The 13154-nt window shown below is 39.8% G+C and overlaps 1 protein-coding gene across 7 annotated transcripts in view; it reads left to right on the top strand.

Annotated features, from left to right (window-relative positions):
* LOC116852572 (SUN domain-containing ossification factor) overlaps positions 1–13154 on the top strand; it is a 67031-nt gene that overhangs the window by 7949 nt on the left and 45928 nt on the right. Inside the window, exons 1-2 of one of the 7 annotated variants that reach the window (XM_032833069.1) lie at positions 8203–12288; positions 12754–12923. The exons of 3 other annotated variants lie outside the window; for them this stretch is intronic. The gene's annotated coding sequence lies outside the window, so the exon portion shown is untranslated. Of the gene's footprint in view, positions 1–8202; positions 12924–13154 lie in introns of those variants that run through there. 3 more of the 7 variants (XM_032833072.1, XM_032833070.1, XM_032833068.1) reach the window with 3 other exon arrangements.

Below are 13154 nucleotides of genomic sequence, written 5' to 3'. Positions count from 1 at the left end.
CGATGTCTCGCGGAGTAGAGTTTTGTAATTCCTGTCTCTAATTAGAGCCAAAAACCGGTAAAAAGACAATGGTTGGCGACCGACAGAGTTATTAAACCGTTGTATAGAAATCTAGTATAACTGATAGTCATTCTCAGATGATTTAGAAAATGATTCTCGACTACAAAAAAACCGACGCAACAGCGACGCAATTTGAATACCTTTTTTTTTTTTCAGCAGAAGATATTGCAAAAATATCTTGTGCACTGGAAAAAGAAATATTTGAAAATTTATTTATGAGATATAATGTTTATTTCTGTGCGATAAAGTTTATTTCTGTGAAAATTTTATACTCCACGAATGAATTTGAACAAATATTTTTTCTTAATGTATTCACTGAGAGAAGAAATATCTAAGAAATAGAAAATATATATTCGGCGGGTACTAACAACATATTTATTTATATTAATGTAAAATATCTTTTAAATAAGAAAATATACAGTTTCTCAAAATCTTCGTTTTTCATGAAAGCAATTATTTATTCTACTTAAATAAATTTAGATTTAAGTAAATATGTTACTGGCACCAACCAAATAAGTATTTTTAATTTTTAGATATTTTTTCTCAGCATACGTTATCAGGTATCGCGCAATCCTTTATCATGGTGTTAATATGATAAGAAACGTTACGAGGTAATTTCGATGTTTTTTCTTACGAGATATTGGCAATCGTAAATTTTCTTCAGTTTCGCCTTCAAAATTAACGTCGCGATAACGCGATGAGCACTCTATATATTTTACTTGTACGAATTAATTGTCGAGCTAATTCGTGTGCAGATGGAAAGTTTTAATGCAGCGTAATTTGATTAAACCTCACTAGCAATTGCCTTTATTAACGTAAAAAAATACAGCCGGGAATTGTATGTTTACTTTGCGTACTTAAGCAAATTGCGATGAGTAATGAAATGTGGACTGAGAAAGCGAGACGACGCGAATGTCAGGAATATCTTTTCCCGCTCGGTAAAATACAAATTAATTTAATTACTTTCAACACGTCGCTAATTAATTCGTTTCCGGCTTCGATATTCAACGCGTCCTTTTCGTGAAATTTTTTCTCGAATATATCTTATCACATTATTTGCGTCAATTCGCGTTCCTAGTCAACGAACGCTCTCGTATCTTTCTCTCTTTTTTTTTTTTTTACTGTTATCAGTGGCGCCTGTGATACCGAGAGCTCGTCACGACTTGACTCATTGCGTGACAATTTGTCGGCTGACAAATTGCCTTGCGTCGATTGCGTTAGTGACGTTTGCGTCAAGTGATCCATATCAGCTTGCTACGTCGGTCGTTATTGTATACACGAATGCATAAATATATGTTTTTTTACTATATTTTTCTTCAAAATTTTATAATATTTTTGTGACGAGAATAAATTTTTTTTAAGTAAAGTAAGTGACTCATTAATTGAACATGTCATGATGATTAAAAAGAACATTATCTTTATTACCAGTTTATTTACCCGCAAATTGCATTCGTTCGATGCGTTAGTTTTCGTGACTCTAATATCTTTATGGGAACACCTGTTAATTATGCCGGTAATTGTATGTGTAATATGCCAGTAAAATCACATATATACACACAATCTAATCTAATCAGTGTTGTGCTCTTCGAAGACGAGCATCCGTGTCGAAGATTCTTCATAAAAAATAAAATTGCGCGGCAAGCTAAATGTCACGACGCGGATCACCATGATATTTCGAAGAGAGCATAGTTACTACTTCTTCTCTGGTTTCTCGCACGTGGGAAATCATATAGCTATATCGTTTGAAATTATTAATTATTTTTTTTCAATATTAAATGCAAAAGAGGACAGTGAAACCGAGCAGTCGTTATAATCGCGCAATATTTCTATCACGAATGATACAGAAATTTATTATACATAGCAGCAGCACGTAATATATACAGTGACGCATTTGTCGCGTCTGGTGTCCTCAAAGGCTAATGAATTTTATCATTAACCTTTTGCAAACTTTTGTATTGTAATGAGGTTACAATGACGGTGAGATTTCTGATAATTACGCTTCACGAATACAAAATTGTCCCGAAGGACCATGCAGATACTCAATTCAAGTGTAAAGTAGTAATTAATTTTTCCGTTGTATTTACGGAATTTTTACGCACACAAGACGAATTCTATCACAGGTTTATCATAAGCATCAAATTTATTCAAAATACATTCTGAATCCTAATAAATTTAACATTTCAATCGAGAATATTAAATAAAAACGGATTAAAAATTCGGTTTGCGTGCTATATAGAATCATATTTTTCTTCGAAGTTTCATAATATTTTTGCAAAGAGAATAAATTCCTCTTAAGTAAGGTAAATATTCCAGTAATTGAATATGTAAATAATTAAAATAAATAATTAAAATAAATAATTAAAATAAATGATTAAAATAATAATGACAATTAATTATAATAATGTATCTGTATTTAGAAAAAACCTTTGCAATTTTGTTACATATATAAAAGATATTTATGCCAATTTGTAATATTATTTAATCAACATTTAATCAATGAGTAATTAGGGCATAATTTTTTTTCAGTTTAATTACCGGTTCAAAAACCTGGATCATCTAATATTTCATTAAAATTATAATTAATACTTACCAGCATTTTATTTCCTATTATTTTTCGGTTGCTGAAAAACCAAAGTTTTATATAAGTTAGTTAGTTTCGTTAGTAATTCTATTAATTTTTTTAATAAAACTGTAAAACCAATCATGCTTTTTTATTAGTTCGATTCTTAAGACATTTACGTTACATGATAATTGAACTTTTCTGAAATTTGTGATAAGGATATTTCAAGATTATTGTCAAGAAAATACTCTTTGTTTAAGATAATTATTACTGCAGAGAGGAAAATTAAACTGAGAAACGCGTTTCTTAGCAATACAATGATATTTTTCTTTATGCGCGATTATCTTGTAACGCCTGTGTTGTGTCACCAACTAGGAACATTTATTCAAATTATTACTTATAATATTATATAATTAATATAATATAATAGCATAATATAATAATTCTTTCTGTGAAAAATATACTCGTAATTTTATTATTAATAAGCACTTAATTACGTATAGTCGCGAAAAATTGCGTCTTGCTGAAACGTCGGATTAACTCCCGAGGGTACCTGTCTGCAATCAAAAGATCCACAGGCGTCTAAATTTAGACGCAAAGGATCGCTTCAGCACGCGAAGGTCGATGAACGTCGCGACTATCGATTTTCGTCCGCTCGCAATTTGACGTTCATGCCCCGCGGTCAGGTTTCGATCAGTTTCGCCACTTACATCTATGTCAACCGTCCATTTTTCTCGCGGCATATAGAAACTGCCTCGTCACATCCGTCATTTCGCACGCCCACTTTCGAGGGTTCGGGAATTTCAGTGCGTTGGGCGCAGTACGGAATTCCTGAACACCTCTGATCCACCCACGCTCCCTAATCGCTGGACACCTGGCATCCGTTCTGAATTAATATTACTCATGTCTTACCTTATTCATCGCCTGCGCGATCGGTCGCCTCGCTGCGGAACGAGTCTTTCGAGGAGAGAGAGAGACATAAAACTTCTACATTTTCTCTTCTATTTTCTCGAATTTTGTTGGATGGACGGGATTGAACGCGACGTCGGATGTATCTCTGTAGAGATTCCTTATTACATGAAAGCAATATAGGACAGATATAATATGGAAGAGCTGTTTATCGTACAATTCGTCGCTATCGAAGCTAGAAAATCAAATCTCACCCACTCGTAACAGTGCGCGCGTATGCACTAACAGCATGTTTCCGACAATAACGAATCTGTGTCACTTATTTCGCTGAATGGCCATTGCGTTTGATTGCTACATGGTACAGGATGACGCAACGGCACTAGAGAACCGCGAACATTAATAATCGAAAACAGACACGCCTCGGTGTGTGTGTGTGTGTGTGCATTTTCATTGCAGCCAGAACCGAGCGTTGCGCAAAATTATACTTAATTCCAAAGTGCTTATCATACGTATGATAATATACTTCCAACATGTGAATCTTCACGTTTTCTCAGGATGTTTTCGCACATACATCGCGTGTCTTTTTTAATCTCTAAATGAAATTCAGAGTATTCAGATCTTTTCAATTTTTATCCATTCCTGTCATTTTCTTTTTAATTTATTGTGTTATCTTCCCTTGTTGTCTCATTAGCGATTATGTGACTCTAATTAGCCGATATCAAATCCAATTATATGATATGCTTTCGATATGTGGATCTCTACGTTCTTTGGTCGCTATCGCGAGGTTTCCACACTCATCGTATATTTTTTTCAATTTCCGAATGAAATTCAAAATATTCAGATTTCTCTATTCCTATTGTTTTCTTTTTATTTCATTTTTTTTTCTCGAGTATTCAGATTTCTCCCATTTTTCCACATTTCTGTTGTTGTCTTTTTATTTTGTTTTCTTCCTTGAATAGGAGCTTTATTATCCCATTAGCGATTATGTGACTCTGATTAGCTGACATAAAACTCCTACACTTAGGATTATATAACTTCGCAGAAAGACGCTGCGCAGAGAGACGAACACAGAATCAAGCGTGGATTGTAAAGTTAAATGTGCGCGCGTGGCTAGTACTTTAATTATTTCGGTAATAAGCCCAAAATTATATACTCCCGTCGCATAGAGCCTCGCGTGCGGCATCTTAACCTGCAGTTTGCCGAGTTGGTTAACTTAACACACGAGAAGGACAGGATTCTTGTTATTCCCTCGCGAACCATCTCCCGGAACATCTCCCGGACTCTCTTAAGAGGAAATTATGCGAAAGTTTGACCGAGGAATTTCGACTCCAACTCTCGATACCTACGTGTTTGAACTTGTAACGACCGGAAATAACGACGAGAAAGTATAACCGTAATTAAATGGCGCAGGACTGTGGTCGATTTTTACCGTGATTCTCGTCATCCAAAAGTACACGCGGCCGAAATCATTCATCAGCTCGTGCAAACGCAGTCGCAATATTCTGACAGATGACTCAATTATCGAAAATTGCATCGCAATGAGTGCTACACAAACACTGATGTGCAAAAAAATTCGATATATTTAATCCGCGACATATTAAATTATAGCATCACGCACTCTTTTTCTGTCTCTGTTTCCTATATTTTTTATTATTATTGCGAATACCAGCGACTACTCTTCGCAATTGGATGTCTGTGCGTCGTGTCGCATATCAATTAAACTTAAACGCAATGGAGAGTAAAATTGAACCGCGACATTCGTTCGCGCAGATAAAAGTAATTACGAGAGGAACGTGACGCGTGGCGCACAGTCGACGAAAGGAACTGCGCTTTAATTGAAGTGTTATATCAGTCGCGCACACACGCGACGCTTACGTGACACGCTCGGTACGTGCCACGCTTGCGAATACGAATGTTGTATTAGATATCTTGTCTGTGTTTATGCACAAATGTGTAGGGCTTCGTACCGTAGCGATCCAGACGACAGATCTGCGTACGGCCCGCCGCCTTGCGCGTCCTCAAAGGGCTTCCCGATGGTATTTTCGCGTGCGACAATATATCAGGAAAACGTGAGGTGTCATGCACGTGCCACATAAGTGGTTTTAGCACTTAAGCACTGTAACGAACCCGCCGACCCCGTGTCGTGTCGCCGGTTGCTGCGTTTCGGTGAAACTGGGGTGAGCAACCTTTCGGTGTCATTTTCCGAAATTAGTCGAACCCGCGCATTGAGACGTCTTTCTCTGCATGGGACGCGCGATACGTTAAGCGCTTATGCATTATTTGATTTCTCATTTCGCGAATTCGGCGATTACGACACTCAGACGCTCGTTCGCTCGCACGCTACGTTGCGCGGCGTTATCGCGTGCGAGAGTGCATGCGAGGAAACGTTTCCTCCATATCGAATTTTAAATTAATGTCAAATTTTGCTTCAGGAATATGTCCTCCTTTTTTCTCTTATCTCTTTCTCTCCCTTCCTCTCTTGTGCTATTAACCCCGGATTAAATTCGCACAATCAACGTTGCGTCGGTTTTTTCCGGCCAATGTCGACTGCAAGCATCGCGCTTTTTGCGAGAGCCACTCGACGTTCGCAGAGTTGGTTTAGGGGGACTTTTCGCAGGGCGCTTGAATGGATTCTTCTGTTGTTTCTCTGTGCGAAACTGGAAAATATAGAGACAGCGGTTTCCGGCGAGGATTGTTAAATTGACTAAATTTATTTAACTGACTTTTGCTACTCTCTACTTTTTAATTTAATCAGTTCTCTCTAACTACTTTATTTCATGAGTTATTTATGTAATCCCGATAATTGTAGTTACCCGATCAAGTATAGACACTGATGGATTCACAAACTCTGTCGAAAATTCGATGGAGAACATGTTTAATCGAAAAGTGCGATCGAATGATATTTATCGTAACCTTTAATTTTTAACGTTACACAGACCGCGAGCGTGCGAATTTCCGAGCAAATTTTCTATTAAAAAGATCCATCATGGAGACCTACACGAAGAACGGTATGTTCGTGTATTTTTCTTCGTGCTCGATCGAGAATATTTTTGCTTTCCTTTCCGAATGACATAAATACGAATTTGTGTTGCTTGCCGTTAAACAAATATCGTTTGCATTTAGACGAGGTAGTTTATTAGGAACACCTGCGCGAGTGTTGCAAATTGCGACGCAATTTCACATCGATATACTTGCCGTGCGATATATTATCGCTTCACGTCAAACGCACAAGAGTTTCGAGTTTTCATACCGTTACGATATTTTTCACTCGCCAATGCGGCACGGTCCGCTGTTCCACGATTTTAATTCTATTTCCTTGAGCAGTTTTCAGTCCCGCTCTGAAATCATCCGCTTCGAATTAACATTGCGGACGTTACGTTGCAGAAATTGTCTCGGGCTCGACGTGAATTTGCAATAAGACGGTGTATACCCTCTGAAGTGCCGATAAACAGCAGTAGATATTTTGATCGCTCGCGCTACCGCAAATGACGTGTTGACATTCGCGCTACCGGCTTATCAAATATTTATCCTATATGAGCCGTACACACCGCAGTGTTCTCAATCGCACAAGCATTACTCTCCACGACAGTAGAGAGCCGAGCTCTCTTATTGGTAACCGAGATAGAATCTCGCGTAGACAATTAGCCACTCGCGGTGCGTGCCGTATTCCTGACTCATTAACATCTGGATAGACACGGATCTTAACGACCTCTCCCACCTCTCCCGTGTCCTCCTGCCACCCTGCCGTCACTCGCGTACAGTGAATTGCAAAACGGTTTAGACACTGAACGTTGGAAGCTCACCAAACTGTCAAAATTGATAGTCATTACGGGCCTTTATCCGTAACACTAATATAATTAATACTATAATTAAAGACACTAAATGATAATAAATAATAATAATAATAATAACATTGATAATAATAGATAATAATAATTATTATTAATAATATAATTACTGGATAAGCCCGTCAATGATGGCTCTCGATTTTGATAGTTTGGTAAACTCCCAATTTCACGATGTCTGAACCGTTTTACAAGCCACTATATTGAGAGAAAAAAGGATTGAACTAACTAAAATTATAATTACTTGTGACTCTAATCATATTCTTTGGTTGTTGTAATAATATATATTCAGGTTATCATTAACATTGTAGCAGAATTCAATAGATGAAAGAGAAACATGGTTTTCTTAACTATAATTTGTAGAAATTATTTATTTTTGATATAGAGTATCGATAATAATATTAACTTATTATTAAATTATAGTAATTATCTCTCCGTTATATGTACAAATATCAAACATTTTTTTTCCAATGTGTACACGTTGCTTTCGCATTCCAACGTTAAGCTACCGCCGGCGATCAAGTATGATCGTTCGAGTGGCACTCGAATCGTTATATCGCTACATATGCAAAAGAATTAGGTGCATATCGGCTTAATGTCGAGGCGAGTTAACACCGGCTAATGTGCCGGCGTGTGCGATGCACTTATATCTTGGCGTGTACGTTTAACGGCAGAATAGCGGTTTCCTCTTCGGGCAGCCGAGACGTTCGCTTCTTACCTGTTCGTCTCTTCGTGAAACGTGTTCGCGTTTTGTGCCGCTTTGTGCGCGTGCGCCGACAATAGCGGCGCTGGACAGGTATGTGTGTGTGTGTGTGTCTGCGACGATAACTGGACGTCTCGATTTCTCGGCTGTTCCGCTCGTGAATTCGGTCTTCGGGCTTTCGTCTATCAACGGTCACGAGTACGTCGAGTGTGCGTCTTTAATTAAGCGGCCGCTGCCACTAATGCGGTTGTCAAATGCGAACGAGACGATTAGCGGAAGGACACTCACTCGCCCGTGCCACGCGGATTCCATCTACCTTTGCCGGTGTTTCATCTGTCGGGTCTTTGGCACGCTTTGCTCCAATTAAAGAGCTACAGGACCTCGAAAGAAGCGAAATTGGGTAAAGTTTGCGGAGTTGTAGGAGGTCGTAAACTGTTAGGAGTATGAATTTTTTGTTACGTGTATGTCGGTTAAATGCGTTTAGCAATATCTTGGTTTAAAAAAAGTCAGATTTTACGACGAACATTGACATCATTTCGATTCTTTTCTGCAAAAGAATCCTGCTGATTATTCTGGCTTCAACAGAAGTGATCTGAGACTAAAGATTAATGCATTTTTTTTTATTTAATCAGAGCTGTAGTTATCGATTCATCTAATCCCGGAGGCGGATTTTTGGAAAAGCAATATTTTGCAAAATGGAAGTTGCAAAAAAACAACTTTTCACAGAAAAACATTTTTTCGTTGACAAATTGGAGGTTGTAAAATAAATAAATGGAAAATGGTTTTGAAATTTGTGGAAAGCTTCCGCGAACCGATACAGACAATTATGATATACATTCGCGTTAAATATTAAAAGCTAATCGAATAAACCGCGCTCAAGTTATCGTGGTTGTAATTGGAAAAAATACTATTTCGTAAACAACGTGTTTAAATGTGTTTTTATAATTAATTCTTTTGCAATTTTTTCACATCAACATATTATTAAATGTACTTAACAGATGTAGTAAAAGATTCATATTCCTATGAATTCACAACTGTTTACAACTCTCCAAATTTTTTCAAATTGTTACTCTCGTCAAGATCTTGTAACTGCTTAATTTTTCAACAATTTGCACAATTTGGATTCGATTTAAACGTGATTTAATGAACAACACTATCAAATCTGTAAGAGAACGTTTTTTCCGAAACTGAGGAGTTAGTAATTACTCCCAGCACACACTACATTGTTCTCTCGACGTGAGCCAACGTTAACAATATCGCGGAATACTTTAGTCGCATTTTTCTTCACGCCGTCGCGACGCGATGCGCATTAGGGGCACGTCGATTTCACAGATATCGAAATGAAAAATGACCCGCCGCAAAACGCTTATTTCGTTTTCTATCGAAAATCCCCGCTCGCTGAGGCTTTCCGCGCCAAAAGAGAGAGTGGGAGAGAGAGGATACTTTTGGCAAGCTCCCAACTCGGCCGTGTAACCGATCCCGATCGGGCGGTGCCACATGCAAATCCCAGGTCGCGTCGCTTCCTTGCGCGCGTTTCGCAGGAACCCCCGCATTCATTACTCCCGTGTCACTGGAGCCACGGAAATGTCGTTCGCCCGGAGCGACCCGCAGAGGCCAGGAGTCGTCCTGTGCGCTCTTATGGCACACTGCAATTGCAGCTGCACCGTGCCCTCCTTCCCGAGACACCTACAGGCGCGCACCCGTGTCCTTTTCCCACGATGTGCGTCTCACATCGACAAAAAAAAAACACGAAATAAGTAATATCTCAAGGCGCCACACACGAGCGTTTCTCGCAGGAGTTCTCGCGGAGCATGCGACCCTCTCGCGTTTATCGGATTTATCGAAAAAGTTATGATCGATTTTTCCTAGAAAAATTCCGCGGTGAGTCGTAGTCTGTCGCGATTCTTTCTTCTCTATGTATCTAACATTGGAGTTTTCAGTTTAAATTTTGGTCTTCTCGTTGAGGGAACGCTTTGTTCCGTTTGCAACAACAAACAGCAAGTGTGGAAAACACTTTTGCTTCGCGTGGGCAATTAAATCACCCCTTTGAGTATGCTATGCAGTGCGCAGTATAGTTGCGATTATTACTGTACGATGTGTTGTGTATCACTTTCCCACACAGTGTTATATTATCCTTATAGATGCAAATAGAAGTACGTTTTATGACTCAACGTATGCAGATGCGATAAGATGCGTCAATTTTATGCATTTCGTGATGCACTTGAATACACAAGCGAGGTTATCGTTTCGAGTTTCGTATTTATATTTCGAGGTTCCTCATAAAAATCGTTCTTTTATGCACGAATCACATTATTGCTGCTAATTCAAGGCGAACAATATTCCGCAACAAAAGAGATAAAGGGAATGTCGGGCTTTAAATCTCGTAAAATAACGTCGATCGCGAGACATGGCTTGGTTTTCGCGGCGTCTCGTCGTCGTGGTCTAACGCGGAGAGATTCGATTTCGATAAAAAGTGCTCCACATTAGAGAAGGCTAAGGCCGCTGGAACTCGGTACATATTCGGATGCACACACACAGCAGACATCGGAATAATGCGGTTTGCTTTTTTTCTAATTATTGTTTTATTATTAAACCATCACGCGCGTGTTTCCTGCAGTGTGAGCGAATACTTGCGTCGCGAGAGCTTCGAAAAATTGTTATCGGGGATATACGACGAGCTTTTCCCATCCTTTTTCTTCTATGTGCAAGTTTCGTGACGCGTGGATCGATAAATTACCGCGCTTTCTAGCCTCGACCGATCGGCGAGCGTTCTTTAATTCCACATATGGAACACATCGAGATTTATCCTCGATTGCCGCACGTGTGGCCTTTCCTTCGTCCCGAAGAACAGATCTCGACGCGCGCAATAACAAACGTTCGTAATGAAAACTTTAGTCTTATTTTCTTTAAAGGAGAGATTTATATAGCTGAAAAAATAGGACATTTTTGCGAATTTTTTCAAAAAAATAAATTAAATAAATAAATAAAGATATCGATGTAGGATTTTGGCCATATATTATTTATCATTGTTTTAAATATAAACGGATTACTGAAAAAGAATTTAAATTCTACCTAGGTTTTTCGTGCTGGGCGCAATGTCACCGGATGTCTCTAACTGGCGGGCCAACATTACAGCTCGTGTAGTAATTTGAAACAAGTAGCACAAGAAAACTTAGAAACTGCATTAAATTTGCTGGAGGATGGAGCTTTGTTTTATGCAGAAAGTTGTAATTTAACAAAACGGTTGCACTTCAAAGTTGCAAGCCATTTTCCTTTCATTTCTTTTTTATTCAGTATCCTGAGTAAAACACTAATTTTGGAAATGTTCCAAAGGATTCAAATTGATCCTCCAACAAATTCAATACATTTTTTAAATTGTTTCGTCCCATTTGTTACACGAGCTGTAATGTTATCCGTCCATCAGAGGCATCTGTCTCAGCACAAAAACGGCCAATGAAATTTCAATTTTTTAATAAAAAAATAATTATTTTAAAACTGTAACAAATGAATTATATCATTATGATCAAGACCCTATATTGATATCTTCGCCCAGTTCATCAAAAACAATTCGCAAGTACCTTTAATTTTTTCGTTTGTCTAAAGCAAGAACTCCCCCTTAAGCTTAGAGGAAATAATTATCGTGCATAAAGATTCTGTCACATACCAAGATCTATTCTAATGCAAAGCATCAAGAATTTACAAATAAATACTTTCACGCAAAACACGGGCGTCTCCTCGGTCGTCGCGCTCTTGAATATTTTATAGGGCTTAAAGTGTATCACGGTGCGGTTTTCTGCAAATTGTCGGAGCGGGCGGGCCGGGTAGGGGCTTCTGGAGAAAAAGGGCGGATTAGAAAGGACGAGAAAGCCTCGAAGGAGAGAAGTCGCGTCGCGCGGGTGACATGCGGGGCTATCTGGGAGAGGAAGAGAGACAGAAAGAGGAAGAGAGAGAGAGTGAAGAAGAGAGAAGGGTGCTGGAAGTAGGCTGACGACGCGGCGTGGGGCGCGGACGCGCGAGAGGGTGGCGTGGAAGGGTCGCGCGCCGCGACCGCGCATGAGGGCGAACGTCAGTCCACGTTCGAGCGGCCGCCGGTATGGGCGCCTGGACGAATCGGTCGATGTCGCATCTCGCCACCCTTCGTCTTGAGATCTCGTCTCGTGTTAGAGGCTCGCGGTGAAAGACGACAGTGACGCATCCTCACGTGTGTCAAGGTGATCAGAGAAACGAGAGAGAAAGAGAGGGATATTGTACGCGCGCGTCAAAACGAACGAAGTGCCGGTCGTCCGACAAGAAGACCGCCGTCGTCATCGTCGTCGTCGTCGTCGTCGTCATTGGTGCGGAGTGCCGCGTCGAGACTCGAAAAGGACCTCCCCTCCCTCGTCCCCCGAACGATCAATATTTGTTGTCAATTTGAATATCGACGAGATCCCTACCGTCGTGTACACAATCTGTCAAATCAAGCTGGTTGCCGATCTCGCGCAACTTGTTAGAGTTTACGTGCGACTCGCGAAGCCTTGGTGCTGCAGATCGACCAATCGATCCACGCCATCGGAATCCCACGTATCGATGCAACGATAGATATTCGACCGCCACGTCGCCGATGCTAATCGGTAACGTGATAAGTATTTCGCTCTTCCCGAAGCACCTCGTCGATATCTTCCCGATCACATTGACAGTTCTTCGGTTAACTATCGTCGGTGTTGTCCATTGGTGTCATCGATGTCGCAGCATGGCTAATAAATATTGATCGCTCGAGACCTGCCTCAAGGGTCGAGTTTGTGATGACTGGTGATTCCCGTCGGTGTGTACATTCGTCTGTCGTTACATGAGCTCGGGACGCAGCTTGGTAAGGACAATCGCTTGGAAACAAGCGTAAGATACCGTCGCGATTGATTCGCGCTGCAGAGACATCGAACAAATTCAATTCTAGTGCTCCGCAAGTTCGCTTGGTTTAACACGAGGCATGTGTATGATGGCTGCGTTCAGCAAAGAAAGCTGCTTTGCAACTGTTGCAAAACTCCTGAATCTGATTGGTATGCTCTTAGATTCTTTTAAATTCTTTTAGATTCTTTAGATT

This window comes from Odontomachus brunneus, unplaced genomic scaffold (genome assembly GCF_010583005.1).
Source record: "Odontomachus brunneus isolate Ranch 3 - 2012 unplaced genomic scaffold, Obru_v1 Obru_scaffold_235, whole genome shotgun sequence".
NCBI classification, from domain to species: Eukaryota; Metazoa; Arthropoda; class Insecta; order Hymenoptera; family Formicidae; genus Odontomachus; species Odontomachus brunneus.
The sequence above is the reverse complement of the archived record's forward strand: the minus strand, read 5'-3'. Positions and strand labels throughout refer to the sequence as shown.